The 15009-nt window shown below is 40.5% G+C and overlaps 1 protein-coding gene across 1 annotated transcript in view; it reads right to left on the bottom strand.

The window, feature by feature from the left end:
* LOC139420200 (activin receptor type-2B) overlaps positions 1–15009 on the bottom strand; it is a 79937-nt gene that overhangs the window by 13838 nt on the left and 51090 nt on the right. The window lies entirely within an intron of this gene.

Below are 15009 nucleotides of genomic sequence, written 5' to 3'. Positions count from 1 at the left end.
TATTAGGTAGGTATATGAATAGGAAGGTACAGTATTAGGTAGATATATATGAATAGGTAGGTACAGTATTAGGCAGGTATATGAATAGGCAGGTATATGAATAGGTAGGTACAGTATTAAGCAGGTACAGTATTAGGCAGGTACAGTATTAGGCAGGTACAGTATTAGGCAGGTACAGTATTAGGCAGGTACAGTATTAGGCAGGTATATGAATAGGTAGGTACAGTATTACGTAGGTATATGAATAAGTAGGTACAGGATTAGGTAGGTACAGTATTAGGCAGGTACAGTATTAGGCAGGTATATGAATAGGTAGGTACAGTATTAGGTAGGTATATGAATAGGTAGGTACAGTATTAGGCAGGTATATGAATAGGTAGGTACAGTATTAGGCAGGTATATGAATAGGTAGGTACAGTATTAGGTAGGTATATGAATAGGTACGTACAGTATTAGGCAGGTACAGTATTAGGCAGGTACAGTATTAGGCAGGTACATGAATGGGCAGGTACATGAATGGGCAGGTACAGCATTGGGCAGGTACAGCATTGGGCAGGTACAGCATTGGGCAGGTACAGCATTGGGCAGGTACAGCATTGGGCAGGTACAGCATTGGGCAGGTACAGCATTAGGCAGGTACAGCATTAGGTAGGTATATGAATAGGTAGGTACAGTATTAGGCAGGTATATGAATAGGTAGGTACAGTATTAGGCAGGTACAGTATTAGGCAGGTACAGTATTAGGCAGGTACAGTATTGGGCAGGTACAGTATTGGGCAGGTACAGTATTGGGCAGGTACAGCATTGGGCAGGTACAGCATTGGGCAGGTAAAGCATTGGGCAGGTACAGCATTGGGCAGGTACAGCATTGGGCAGGTACAGCATTGGGCAGGTACAGCATTGGGCAGGTACAGCATTGGGCAGGTACAGCATTAGGCAGGTACAGCATTAGGTAGGTATATGAATAGGTAGGTACAGTATTAGGTAGGTATATGAATAGGCAGGTACAATATTAGGCAGGTACAGTATTAGGCAGGTATATGAATAGGTAGGTACAGTATTAGGTAGGTATATGAATAGGTAGGTACAGTATTAGGTAGGTATATGAATAGGTAGGTAGAGTATTAGGTAGGTACAGTATTAGGTAGGTACCGTATTAGGCAGGTATATGAATAGGTAGGTACAGTATTAGGTAGGTATATGAATAGGTAGGTACAGTATTAGGTAGGTATATGAATAGGTAGGTACAGTATTAGGTAGGTACAGTACTAGGCAGGTACAGTATTAGGCAGGTATATGAATAGGTAGGTACAGTATTAGGTAGGTACAGTATTAGGTAGGTATATGAATCGGAAGGTACAGTATTAGGTAGGTATATGAATAGGAAGGTACAGTATTAGGTAGATATATATGAATAGGTAGGTACAGTATTAGGCAGGTATATGAATAGGCAGGTATATGAATAGGTAGGTACAGTATTAGGCAGGTACAGTATTAGGCAGGTACAGTATTAGGCAGGTACAGTATTAGGCAGGTACAGTATTAGGCAGGTATATGAATAGGTAGGTACAGTATTACGTAGGTATATGAATAAGTAGGTACAGGATTAGGTAGGTACAGTATTAGGCAGGTACAGTATTAGGCAGGTATATGAATAGGTAGGTACAGTATTAGGTAGGTATATGAATAGGTAGGTACAGTATTAGGCAGGTATATGAATAGGTAGGTACAGTATTAGGCAGGTATATGAATAGGTAGGTACAGTATTAGGTAGGTATATGAATAGGTAGGTACAGTATTAGGTAGGTATATGAATAGGTACGTACAGTATTAGGCAGGTACAGTATTAGGCAGGTACAGTATTAGGCAGGTACATGAATGGGCAGGTACAGCATTGGGCAGGTACAGCATTGGGCAGGTACAGCATTGGGCAGGTACAGCATTGGGCAGGTACAGCATTGGGCAGGTACAGCATTGGGCAGGTACAGCATTGGGCAGGTACAGCATTAGGCAGGTACAGCATTAGGTAGGTATATGAATAGGTAGGTACAGTATTAGGCAGGTATATGAATAGGTAGGTACAGTATTAGGCAGGTACAGTATTGGGCAGGTACAGTATTGGGCAGGTACAGTATTGGGCAGGTACAGCATTGGGCAGGTAAAGCATTGGGCAGGTACAGCATTGGGCAGGTACAGCATTGGGCAGGTACAGCATTGGGCAGGTACAGCATTGGGCAGGTACAGCATTGGGCAGGTACAGCATTGGGCAGGTACAGCATTAGGCATGTACAGCATTAGGTAGGTATATGAATAGGTAGGTACAGTATTAGGTAGGTATATGAATAGGCAGGTACAATATTAGGCAGGTACAGTATTAGGCAGGTATATGAATAGGTAGGTACAGTATTAGGTAGGTATATGAATAGGTAGGTACAGTATTAGGTAGGTATATGAATAGGTAGGTAGAGTATTAGGTAGGTACAGTATTAGGTAGGTACCGTATTAGGCAGGTATATGAATAGGTAGGTACAGTATTAGGTAGGTATATGAATAGGTAGGTACAGTATTAGGTAGGTATATGAATAGGTAGGTACAGTATTAGGTAGGTACAGTACTAGGCAGGTACAGTACTAGGCAGGTACAGTATTAGGCAGGTATATGAATAGGTAGGTACAGTATTAGGTAGATATATATGAATAGGTAGGTACAGTATTAGGCAGGTATATGAATAGGCAGGTATATGAATAGGCAGGTACAGTATTAGGTAGGTATATGAATAGGTAGGTACAGTATTAGGCAGGTACAGTATTAGGCAGGTACAGTATTAGGCAGGTAAAGTATTAGGCAGGTACAGTATTAGGTAGGTACAGTATTAGGCAGGTATATGAATAGGTAGGTACAGTATTAGGTAGGTATATGAATAGGTACGTACAGTATTAGGCAGGTACAGTATTAGGCAGGTACAGTATTAGGCAGGTACATGAATGGGCAGGTACAGCATTGGGCAGGTACAGCATTGGGCAGGTACAGCATTGGGCAGGTACAGCATTGGGCAGGTACAGCATTGGGCAGGTACAGCATTAGGCAGGTACAGCATTAGGCAGGTACAGCATTAGGTAGGTATATGAATAGGTAGGTACAGTATTAGGTAGGTATATGAATAGGCAGGTACAGCATTGGGCAGGTACAGCATTGGGCAGGTATATGAATAGGCAGGTACAGCATTAGGTAGGTATATGAATAGGTAGGTACAGTATTAGGTAGGTATATGAATAGGTAGGTAGAGTATTAGGTAGGTACAGTATTAGGTAGGTACAGTACTAGGCAGGTATATGAATAGGCAGGTATAGTATTAGGCAGGTACAGTATTAGGTAGGTATATGAATAGGTAGGTACAGTATTAGGTAGGTATATGAATAGGCAGGTACAGCATTGGGCAGGTACAGCATTGGGCAGGTACAGCATTAGGCAGGTACAGCATTAGGTAGGTATATGAATAGGTAGGTACAGTATTAGGTAGGTATATGAATAGGTAGGTACAGTATTAGGTAGGTACAGTACTAGGCAGGTACAGTACTAGGCAGGTACAGTATTAGGTAGGTATATGAATAGGTAGGTACAGTATTAGGTAGGTATATGAATAGGTAGGTACAGTATTAGGTAGGTATATGAATAGGCAGGTACAGTATTAGGCAGGTATATGAATAGGCAGGTACAGTATTAGGCAGGTATATGAATAGGTAGGTACAGTATTAGGTAGGTACAGTATTAGCCAGGTATATGAATAGGTAGGTGCAGCATTGGGCAGGTGCAGCATTGGGCAGGTGCAGCATTGGGCAGGTGCAGCATTGGGCAGGTGCAGCATTGGGCAGGTGCAGCATTGGGCAGGTGCAGCATTGGGCAGGTGCAGCATTGGGCAGGTGCAGCATTGGGCAGGTACAGCATTGGGCAGGTACAGCATTGGGCAGGTACAGCATTGGGCAGGTACAGCATTGGGCAGGTACAGCATTGGGCAGGTACAGCATTGGGCAGGTACAGCATTGGGCAGGTACAGCATTGGGCAGGTACAGCATTAGGTAGGTATATTAATAGGTAGGTACAGTATTAGGTAGGTATATGAATAGGCAGGTACAATATTAGGCAGGTACAGTATTAGGCAGGTATATGAATAGGTAGGTACAGTATTAGGTAGGTACAGTATTAGGCAGGTATATGAATAGGCAGGTACAGTATTAGGCAGGTATATGAATAGGTAGGTACAGTATTAGGCAGGTATATGAATAGGTAGGTACAGTATTAGGCAGGTATATATTTTTTATTTTTTTTTATTTCACCTTTATTTAACCAGGTAGGCAGGTACAGCATTGGGCAGGTACAGCATTGGGCAGGTGCAGCATTGGGCATATGAATAGGTAGGTACAGTATTAGGTAGGTATATGAATAGGTAGGTACAGTGTTAGGCAGGTACAGTATTAGGCAGGTATATGAATATGTAGGTACAGTATTAGGCAGGTACAGTATTAGGTAGGTACATTATTAGGCAGGTATATGAATAGGTAGGTACAGTATTAGGTAGATATATGAATAGGTAGGTACAGTATTAGGCAGGTACAGTATTATGTAGGTACAGTATTAGGTAGGTACAGTATTAGGCAGGTATATGAATAGGTAGGTACAGTATTAGGCAGGTACAGTATTAGGCAGGTATATGAATATGTAGGTACAGCATTAGGCAGGTACAGTATTAGGCAGGTATATGAATAGGTAGGTACAGTATTAGGTAGGTATATAAATAGGTATGTACAGTATTAGGCCTGGTACAGTATTAGGCAGGTACAGTATTAGGCAGGTATATGAATAGGTAGGTACAGTATTAGGCAGGTATATGAATAGGCAGGTACAGTATTAGGTAGGTACAGTATTAGGCAGGTACAGTATTAGGCAGGTATATGAATAGGTAGGTACAGTATTAGGCAGGTATATGAATAGGCAGGTACAGCATTCGGCAGGTACAGCATTAGGCAGGTATATGAATAGATAGGTACAGTATTAGGCAGGTACAGCATTGGGCAGGTACAGCATTAGGCAGGTACAGCATTAGGCAGGTACAGCATTAGGCAGGTACAGCATTAGGTAGGTATATGAATAGGCAGGTACAGTATTAGGCAGGTACAGTATTAGGCAGGTATATGAATAGGTAGGTACAGTATTAGGTAGGTATATGAATAGGTAGGTACAGTATTAGGTAGGTATATGAATAGGTAGGTAGAGTATTAGGTAGGTACAGTATTAGGCAGGTATATGAATAGGTAGGTACAGTATTAGGTAGGTACAGTATTAGGCAGGTATATGAATAGGTAGGTACAGTATTAGGTAGGTATATGAATCGGAAGGTACAGTATTAGGTAGATATATATGAATAGGTAGGTACAGTATTAGGCAGGTACAGTATTAGGCAGGTATATGAATAGGTAGGTACAGTATTAGGCAGGTACAGTATTAGGCAGGTATATGAATAGGTAGGTACAGTATTAGGTAGGTATATGAATAAGTAGGTACAGTATTAGGCAGGTACAGTATTAGGCAGGTACAGTATTAGGCAGGTACATGAATGGGCAGGTACATGAATGGGCAGGTACAGTATTGGGCAGGTGCAGCATTGGGCAGGTGCAGCATTGGGCAGGTACAGCATTGGGCAGGTACAGCATTGGGCAGGTACAGCATTGGGCAGGTACAGCATTGGGCAGGTACAGCATTGGGCAGGTACAGCATTGGGCAGGTACAGCATTAGGTAGGTATATGAATAGGTATGTACAGCATTGGGCAGGTACAGCATTGGGCAGGTACAGCATTGGGCAGGTACAGCATTGGGCAGGTACAGCATTGGGCAGGTACAGCATTGGGCAGGTACAGCATTGGGCAGGTACAGCATTAGGCAGGTACAGCATTAGGTAGGTATATGAATAGGTAGGTACAGTATTAGGTAGGTATATGAATAGGTATGTACAGTATTAGGCAGGTACAGCATTAGGCAGGTACAGCATTAGGCAGGTACAGAATTAGGTAGGTATATGAATAGGTAGGTACAGTATTAGGTAGGTATATGAATAGGCAGGTACAGTATTAGGTAGGTACAGTATTAGGCAGGTACAGTATTAGGTAGGTACAGTATTCGGTAGGTACAGTATTAGGCAGGTATATGAATAGGTAGGTACAGTATTAGGCAGGTATACGTATAGGTAGGTACAGTATTAGGCAGGTATATGAATAGGTAGGTACAGTATTAGGCAGGTACAGTATTAGGCAGGTACAGTATTAGGCAGGTATATGAATAGGTAGGTACAGTATTAGGCAGGTACAGTATTAGGTAGGTACAGTATTAGGCAGGTATATGAATAGGTAGGTACAGTATTAGGCAGGTATATGAATAGGTAGGTACAGTATTAGGTAAGTATATGAATAGGTAGGTACAGTATTAGGCAGGTACAGTATTAGGCAGGTACAGTATTAGGCAGGTATATGAATAGGCAGGTACAGTATTGGGCAGGTATATGAATAGGAAGGTACAGTATTAGGCAGGTATATGAATAGGTAGGGACAGTATTAGGTAGGTATATGAATAGGAAGGTACAGTATTAGGTAGGTATATGAATAGGAAGGTACAGTATTAGGTAGGTATATGAATAGGTAGGTACAGTATTAGGTAGGTACAGTATTAGGCAGGTATATGAATAGGTAGGTACAGTATTAGGCAGGTACAGTATTAGGCAGGTACAGTATTAGGCAGGTATATGAATAGGTAGGTACAGTATTAGGTAGGTACAGTACTAGGCAGGTACAGTATTAGGTAGGTACAGTATTAGGCAGGTATATGAATAGGTAGATACAGTATTAGGCAGGTACAGTATTAGGCAGGTACAGTATTAGGCAGGTACAGTATTAGGCAGGTACAGTATTAGGTATGTACAGTATTAGGCAGGTATATGAATATGTAGGTACAGTATTAGGCAGGTACAGTATTAGGCAGGTATATGAATAGGTAGGTACAGTATTAGGCAGGTATATGAATAGGCAGGTACAGTATTAGGCAGGTACAGTATTAGGCAGGTACATGAATAGGTAAGTACAGTATTAGGTAGGTATATGAATAGGTAGGTACAGTATTAGGTAGGTACAGTATTAGGCAGGTACAGGATTAGGTAGGTACAGTATTAGGCAGGTACAGTATTAGGCAGGTACAGTATTAGGCAGGTACATGAATAGGCAGGTATATGAATAGGTAGGTACAGTATTAGGCAGGTATATGAATAGGTAGGTACAGTATTAGGCAGGTATATGAATAGGTAGGTACAGTATTAGGCAGGTATATGAATAGGTAGGTACAGTATTAGGTAAGTATATGAATAGGTAGGTACAGTATTAGGCAGGTACAGTATTAGGCAGGTACAGTATTAGGCAGGTATATGAATAGGCAGGTACAGTATTAGGCAGGTATATGAATAGGAAGGTACAGTATTAGGCAGGTATATGAATAGGTAGGGACAGTATTAGGTAGGTATATGAATAGGAAGGTACAGTATTAGGTAGGTATATGAATAGGAAGGTACAGTATTAGGTAGGTATATGAATAGGTAGGTACAGTATTAGGTAGGTACAGTATTAGGCAGGTATATGAATAGGTAGGTACAGTATTAGGCAGGTACAGTATTAGGCAGGTACAGTATTAGGCAGGTATATGAATAGGTAGGTACAGTATTAGGTAGGTACAGTACTAGGCAGGTACAGTATTAGGTAGGTACAGTATTAGGCAGGTATATGAATAGGTAGATACAGTATTAGGCAGGTACAGTATTAGGCAGGTACAGTATTAGGCAGGTACAGTATTAGGTATGTACAGTATTAGGCAGGTATATGAATATGTAGGTACAGTATTAGGCAGGTACAGTATTAGGCAGGTATATGAATAGGTAGGTACAGTATTAGGCAGGTATATGAATAGGCAGGTACAGTATTAGGCAGGTACAGTATTAGGCAGGTATATGAATAGGTAAGTACAGTATTAGGTAGGTATATGAATAGGTAGGTACAGTATTAGGTAGGTACAGTATTAGGCAGGTACAGTATTAGGTAGGTACAGTATTAGGCAGGTACAGTATTAGGCAGGTACAGTATTAGGCAGGTACATGAATAGGCAGGTATATGAATAGGTAGGTACAGTATTAGGCAGGTATATGAATAGGTAGGTACAGTATTAGGCAGGTACAGTATTAGGCAGGTACAGTATTAGGCAGGTACATGAATAGGCAGGTACATGAATAGGTAGGTACAGTATTAGGCAGGTATATGAATAGGTAGGGACAGTATTAGGCAGGTATATGAATAGGTAGGTATATGAATAGGTAGGTACAGTATTAGGCAGGTATATGAATAGGTAGGGACAGTATTAGGCAGGTATATGAATAGGTAGGTACAGTATTAGGCAGGTACAGTATTAGGCAGGTATATGAATAGGCAGGTACAGTATTAGGCAGGTATATGAATAGGTAGGTACAGTATTAGGCAGGTATATGAATAGGTAGGTACAGTATTAGGCAGGCATATGAATAGGTAGGTACAGTATTAGGCAGGTATATGAATAGGTAGGGACAGTGTTAGGCAGGTATATGAATAGGTAGGTAGAGTATTAGGTAGGTACAGTATTATGCAGGTATATGAATAGGTAGGTACAGTATTAGGCAGGTACAGTATTAGGTAGGTACAGTATTAGGCAAGTATATGAATAGGTAGGTACAGTATTAGGCAGGTACAGTATTAGGCAGGTACATGAATAGGCAGGTACATGAATAGGTAGGTACAGTATTAGGCAGGTATATGAATAGGTAGGTACAGTATTAGGCAGGTATATGAATAGGTAGGGACAGCATTAGGCAGGTATATGAATAGGTAGGTACAGTATTAGGCAGGTACAGTATTAGGTAGGTACAGTATTAGGCAGGAATATGAATAGGTAGGTACAGTATTAGGCAGGTACAGTATTAGGTAGGTATATGAATAGGTAGGTACAGTATTAGGCAGGTACAGTATTAGGCAGGTACAGTATTAGGCAGGTATATGAATAGGCAGGTACAGTATTAGGCAGGTACATGAATAGGCAGGTACATGAATAGGTAGGTACAGTATTAGGCAGGTATATGAATAGGTAGGTACAGTATTAGGCAGGTATATGAATAGGTAGGTACAGTATTAGGTAGGTACAGTATTAGGTAGGTATATGAATAGGTAGGTGCAGTATTAGGCAGGTACAGTATTAGGCAGGTATATGAATAGGTAGGGACAGTATTAGGCAGGTATATGAATAGGTAGGTACAGTATTAGGCAGGTACAGTATTAGGTAGGTACAGTATTAGGCAGGTACAGTATTAGGCAGGTACATGAATAGGCAGGTACATGAATAGGTAGGTACAGTATTAGGCAGGTATATGAATAGGTAGGTACAGTATTAGGCAGGTATATGAATAGGTAGGGACAGTATTAGGCAGGTATATGAATAGGTAGGTACAGTATTAGGCAGGTACAGTATTAGGTAGGTACAGTATTAGGCAGGTATATGAATAGGTAGGTACAGTATTAGGCAGGTACAGTATTAGGCAGGTATATGAATAGGCAGGTACAGTATTAGGCAGGTACAGTATTAGGCAAGTATATGAATAGGTAGGTACAGTATTAGGTAGGTACAGTATTAGGTAGGTACAGTATTAGGCAGGAATATGAATAGGTAGGTACAGTATTAGGCAGGTACAGTATTAGGTAGGTATATGAATAGGTAGGTACAGTATTAGGCAGGTACAGTATTAGGCAGGTACAGTATTAGGCAGGTATATGAATAGGCAGGTACAGTATTAGGCAGGTACAGTATTAGGCAGGTACATGAATAGGCAGGTACAGTATTAGGCAGGTACAGTATTAGGCAGGTACAGTATTAGGCAGGTATATGAATAGGTAGGTACAGTATTAGGCAGGTACAGTATTAGGCAGGTACAGTATTAGGCAGGTATATGAATAGGTAGGTACAGTATTAGGCAGGTATATGAATAGGTAGGTACAGTATTAGGTAGGTACAGTATTAGGTAGGTATATGAATAGGTAGGTGCAGTATTAGGCAGGTACAGTATTAGGCAGGAATATGAATAGGTAGGTACAGTATTAGGCAGGTACAGTATTAGGTAGGTATATGAATAGGTAGGTACAGTATTAGGCAGGTACAGTATTAGGCAGGTACAGTATTAGGCAGGTATATGAATAGGTAGGTACAGTATTAGGCAGGTATATGAATAGGTAGGTACAGTATTAGGTAGGTACAGTATTAGGTAGGTATATGAATAGGTAGGTGCAGTATTAGGCAGGTACAGTATTAGGCAGGTATATGAATAGGTAGGGACAGTATTAGGCAGGTATATGAATAGGTAGGTACAGTATTAGGCAGGTACAGTATTAGGTAGGTACAGTATTAGGCAGGTATATGAATAGGTAGGTACAGTATTAGGCAGGTACAGTATTAGGCAGGTACAGTATTAGGCAGGTATATGAATAGGCAGGTACAGTATTAGGCAGGTACAGTATTAGGCAAGTATATGAATAGGTAGGTACAGTATTAGGTAGGTATATGAATATGTAGGTACAGTATTAGGTAGGTACAGTATTAGGCAGGTACAGTATTAGGTAGGTACAGTATTAGGCAAGTATATGAATAGGTAGGTACAGTATTAGGTAGGTATATGAATAGGTAGGTACAGTATTAGGTAGGTACAGTATTAGGCAGGTACAGTATTAGGCAGGTACAGTATTAGGCAGGTATATGAATAGGCAGGTACAGTATTAGGCAGGTATATGAATAGGTAGGGACAGTATTAGGCAGGTATATGAATAGGTAGGGACAGTATTAGGCAGGAATATGAATAGGTAGGTACAGTATTAGGCAGGTATATGAATAGGTAGGTACAGTATTAGGCAGGCATATGAATAGGTAGGGACAGTATTAGGCAGGCATATGAATAGGCAGGGACAGTATTAGGCAGGTACAGTATTAGGCAGGTATATGAATAGGTAGGGACAGTATTAGGCAGGTATATGAATAGGTAGGTAGAGTATTAGGTAGGTACAGTATTAGGCAGGTATATGAATAGGTAGGTACAGTATTAGGCAGGTATATGAATAGGTAGGTACAGTATTAGGCAGGTACAGTATTAGGTAGGTACAGTATTAGGCAGGTACAGTATTAGGCAGGTACATGAATAGGTAGGTACAGTATTAGGCAGGTATATGAATAGGTAGGTACAGTATTAGGCAGGTATATGAATAGGTAGGGACAGTATTAGGCAGGTATATGAATAGGTAGGTACAGTTTTAGGCAGGTACAGTATTAGGTAGGTACAGTATTAGGCAGGTATATGAATAGGTAGGTACAGTATTAGGCAGGTACAGTATTAGGCAGGTATATGAATAGGCAGGTACAGTATTAGGCAGGCATATGAATAGGTAGGTACAGTATTAGGCAGGTATATGAATAGGTAGGGACAGTGTTAGGCAGGTATATGAATAGGTAGGTAGAGTATTAGGGAGGTACAGTATTAGGCAGGTATATGAATAGGTAGGTACAGTATTAGGCAGGTACAGTATTAGGTAGGTACAGTATTAGGCGAGTATATGGATAGGTAGGTACAGTATTAGGCAGGTACAGTATTAGGCAGGTACATGAATAGGCAGGTACATGAATAGGTAGGTACAGTATTAGGCAGGTATATGAATAGGTAGGTACAGTATTAGGCAGGTATATGAATAGGTAGGGACAGTATTAGGCAGGTATATGAATAGGTAGGCACAGTATTAGGCAGGTACAGTATTAGGTAGGTACAGTATTAGGCAGGAATATGAATAGGTAGGTACAGTATTAGGCAGGTACAGTATTAGGTAGGTATATGAATAGGTAGGTACAGTATTAGGCAGGTACAGTATTAGGCAGGTACAGTATTAGGCATGTACAGTATTAGGCAGGTATATGAATAGGCAGGTACAGTATTAGGCAGGTATATGAATAGGTAGGTACAGTATTAGGCCGGTATATGAATAGGTAGGGACAGTATTAGGTAGGTATATGAATAGGAAGGTACAGTATTAGGTAGGTACAGTATTAGGCAGGTATATGAATAGGCAGGTATAGTATTAGGCAGGTACAGTATTAGGTAGGTATATGAATAGGTAGGTACAGTATTAGGCAGGTACAGTGTTAGGCAGGTATATGAATAGGTAGGGACAGTATTAGGCAGGTATATGAATAGGTAGGTACAGTATTAGGCAGGTATATGAATAGGTAGGTACAGTATTAGGTAGGTACAGTATTAGGCAGGTATATGAATAGGCAGGGACAGTATTAGGCAGGTACAGTATTAGGTAGGTACAGTATTAGGCAGGTATATGAATAGGTAGGTAGAGTATTAGGTAGGTACAGTATTAGGCAGGTATATGAATAGGTAGGTACAGTATTAGGCAGGTACAGTATTAGGTAGGTACAGTATTAGGCAGGTACAGTATTAGGCAGGTACATGAATAGGCAGGTACATGAATAGGTAGGTACAGTATTAGGCAGGTATATGAATAGGTAGGTAGAGTATTAGGCAGGTATATGAATAGGTAGGGACAGTATTAGGCAGGTATATGAATAGGTAGGTACAGTATTAGGCAGGTACAGTATTAGGTAGGTACAGTATTAGGCAGGTATATGAATAGGTAGGTACAGTATTAGGCAGGTACAGTATTAGGCAGGTACAGAATTAGGCAGGTATATGAATAGGCAGGTACAGTATTAGGCAGGTATATGAATAGGTAGGTACAGTATTAGGCAGGTATATGAATAGGTAGGTACAGTATTAGGCAGGCATATGAATAGGTAGGTACAGTATTAGGCAGGAATATGAATAGGTAGGGACAGTGTTAGGCAGGTACAGTATTAGGTAGGTACAGTATTAGGCAAGTATATGAATAGGTAGGTAGAGTATTAGGTAGGTACAGTATTAGGCAGGTATATGAATAGGTAGGTACAGTATTAGGCAGGTACAGTATTAGGTAGGTACAGTATTAGGCAAGTATATGAATAGGTAGGTACAGTATTAGGCAGGTACAGTATTAGGCAGGTACATGAATAGGTAGGTACAGTATTAGGCAGGTATATGAATAGGTAGGGACAGCATTAGGCAGGTATATGAATAGGTAGGTACAGTATTAGGCAGGTACAGTATTAGGTAGGTACAGTATTAGGCAGGAATATGAATAGGTAGGTACAGTATTAGGCAGGTACAGTATTAGGTAGGTATATGAATAGGAAGGTACAGTATTAGGTAGGTACAGTATTAGGTAGGTACAGTATTAGGCAGGTATATGAATAGGTAGGGACAGTATTAGGCAGGTATATGAATAGGTAGGTACAGTATTAGGCAGGTATATGAATAGGTAGGTACAGTATTAGGTAGGTATATGAATAGGTAGGTGCAGTATTAGGCAGGTACAGTATTAGGCAGGTATATGAATAGGTAGGGACAGTATTAGGCAGGTATATGAATAGGTAGGTACAGTATTAGGCAGGTATATGAATAGGTAGGTACAGTATTAGGTAGGTACAGTATTAGGTAGGTACATGAATAGGCAGGTATATGAATAGGTAGGTACAGTATTAGGCAGGTATATGAATAGGTAGGTACAGTATTAGGCAGGTACAGTATTAGGTAGGTACAGTATTAGGCAGGTACAGTATTAGGCAGGTACATGAATAGGCAGGTACATGAATAGGTAGGTACAGTATTAGGCAGGTATATGAATAGGTAGGTAGAGTATTAGGCAGGTATATGAATAGGTAGGGACAGTATTAGGCAGGTATATGAATAGGTAGGTACAGTATTAGGCAGGTACAGTATTAGGTAGGTACAGTATTAGGCAGGTATATGAATAGGTAGGTACAGTATTAGGCAGGTACAGTATTAGGCAGGTACAGAATTAGGCAGGTATATGAATAGGCAGGTACAGTATTAGGCAGGTATATGAATAGGTAGGTACAGTATTAGGCAGGTATATGAATAGGTAGGTACAGTATTAGGCAGGCATATGAATAGGTAGGTACAGTATTAGGCAGGTATATGAATAGGTAGGGACAGTGTTAGGCAGGTATATGAATAGGTAGGTAGAGTATTAGGTAGGTACAGTATTAGGCAGGTATATGAATAGGTAGGTACAGTATTAGGCAGGTACAGTATTAGGTAGGTACAGTATTAGGCAAGTATATGAATAGGTAGGTACAGTATTAGGCAGGTACAGTATTAGGCAGGTACATGAATAGGCAGGTACATGAATAGGTAGGTACAGTATTAGGCAGGTATATGAATACGTAGGGACAGCATTAGGCAGGTATATGAATAGGTAGGGACAGCATTAGGCAGGTATATGAATAGGTAGGTACAGTATTAGGCAGGTACAGTATTAGGTAGGTACAGTATTAGGCAGGAATATGAATAGGTAGGTACAGTATTAGGCAGGTACAGTATTAGGTAGGTATATGAATAGGAAGGTACAGTATTAGGTAGGTACAGTATTAGGTAGGTACAGTATTAGGCAGGTATATGAATAGGTAGGGACAGTATTAGGCAGGTATATGAATAGGTAGGTACAGTATTAGGCAGGTATATGAATAGGTAGGTACAGTATTAGGTAGGTACAGTATTAGGTAGGTATATGAATAGGTAGGTGCAGTATTAGGCAGGTACAGTATTAGGCAGGTATATGAATAGGTAGGGACAGTATTAGGCAGGTATATGAATAGGTAGGTACAGTATTAGGCAGGTATATGAATAGGTAGGTACGGTATTAGGTAGGTACAGTATTAGGTAGGTATATGAATAGGTAGGTACAGTATTAGGTAGGTATATGAATAGGTAGGTACAGTATTAGGTAGGTACAGTATTAGGC

Source organism: Oncorhynchus clarkii, chromosome 11, assembly GCF_045791955.1.
Source record: "Oncorhynchus clarkii lewisi isolate Uvic-CL-2024 chromosome 11, UVic_Ocla_1.0, whole genome shotgun sequence".
Taxonomy (NCBI): domain Eukaryota; kingdom Metazoa; phylum Chordata; class Actinopteri; order Salmoniformes; family Salmonidae; genus Oncorhynchus; species Oncorhynchus clarkii.
This window is presented reverse-complemented; position numbering and strand designations above follow the sequence as displayed.